This window comes from Theropithecus gelada, chromosome 17 (assembly GCF_003255815.1).
Source record: "Theropithecus gelada isolate Dixy chromosome 17, Tgel_1.0, whole genome shotgun sequence".
NCBI classification, from domain to species: Eukaryota; Metazoa; Chordata; class Mammalia; order Primates; family Cercopithecidae; genus Theropithecus; species Theropithecus gelada.
This window is the reverse complement of record NC_037685.1, coordinates 52,583,657-52,585,248: the sequence shown is the minus strand read 5'-3', so window position 1 is coordinate 52,585,248 and position 1,592 is coordinate 52,583,657. Positions and strand designations below refer to the sequence as shown.

Below are 1,592 nucleotides of genomic sequence, written 5' to 3'. Positions count from 1 at the left end.
TGTTCTATCTGGGTTCTCAACCAATTGGATGGTGCCTGTATTCATCCATTTATACACTGCTATGAAGAAATACCTGAGTCTGAGCAATTTATAAAGAACAAAGAGGTTTAATGGGCTGACAGTTCCACATGGCTGGAGGGGCCTCACAACCATGGTGGAAGGGGAAGCAAAGACGTCCTTCTTCACATGGCAGCAACAAGGAGAAGTGCTGAGCCAAACGGGAAAAGCTCCTTATAAAAACATCAGATCATGAGAACTCACTCACTATCATGAGAACAGCATCGCAGTAACCACCACCATGATTCAATCACCTCCCACTGGGTCCCACCCACAACATGTAGGAATTATAGGAACTACAATTCAAGATGAGATCTGAGTGGGGACACAGCCAAACCATATCTGTGCCCATCTACATTGGGTCAGGGTTATCTCAGTGTCTTGCGGAAACACCCTCACACATATGCCCAGAAATTGTGTTTTACCAGCTATGTGTGTCTCTTAATCCAATCAAGTAGATGTCTAAAATTAACCATCAGAATATTTATGCCTGATTCATGGCTGAAATTTCAGGATGAAAGCTATGAAATCTCTATTTGTGTTTGTATGTCTATTAATGTGTGTTATGTATATGTGATATTTTATTAACTCAGGATAGCGTTGCAAAATTCATTTATAAAATCCTTTAAAGGTGCTCCATTCTAACTTGGCTTGGAAAAAAATAAGCATTTATAAATAAATATTCACCAAACTCCTAGAAATATAGGAACTGATCAAATGTTTTTTAAGTTAACATGATTTGGATAAAACTAAGTTAAATAAGGTTAATATAATATTTTTGGTATAATAAAACCACTATGTCTTCAAAGTTACCACTATTGAATTTAAAACAAGCATAAATTCCTATTCTGCTTGAGTTCTAGTCAAATAAGCTAATATTATACTTACTAGAAATGTAAAATCTTAAAGCTTATAGATTTGATTCTAATTAAGTTGTCATTCTTATGAAAAACATTATTTCTTTTTTATGATGAAAAGATATACATATATTTAGAGTTAGCCAGCTGGACTCGGTTTAGATGATCCCAATTTTGTTGCAACATCCAAAGCATCACAATCAGGAGCCAGTTGAACATTTGCCTTCTTCTCTTTATCAGGTCGAATCAGGATGTTGACTGTGGCCACATCCATGTCCCAGAGCTTCTTCACAGCCTGTTTGATCTGGTGCTTGTTGGCTTTAACATCCACAATAAACAGAAGCATGTTGTTTTCTTCTGTCTTCTTCATGGCCGACTCAGTGGTCAGCGGAAACTTGATGATGGCATAGTGGTCAAGCTTGTTTCTCCTGGGGGTGCTCTTCCGAGGATATATGGGCTGCCTCCGGAGTCGCAGTGTCTTGGGCCACCTCAAGGTGAGTGACATGCGGATCTTCTTTTTTGTGTGTTGCTGTGGACACCTTTCAACACTGCCTTCTTGGCCTTTAAAGCCTTCGCTTTGGCTTTGGCTTTAGGAGGGGCAGGAGCTTCCTTCTTCACTTTTGGTGCCATCTTGTGAAAAGCGAAAAACATTATTTCAAAAATAATTTGTTTACTGTA

General features: G+C 38.6%; 1 pseudogene across 1 annotated transcript; it reads right to left on the bottom strand.

Moving 5' to 3' along the window:
• Positions 1–758: 758 nt before the first annotated feature.
• Positions 759–1,544, bottom strand: LOC112610982 (annotated as a pseudogene). Its single transcript, XR_003116520.1, has one exon. The product of XR_003116520.1 is annotated as a 60S ribosomal protein L23a pseudogene (transcript).
• Positions 1,545–1,592: the final 48 nt, after the last annotated feature.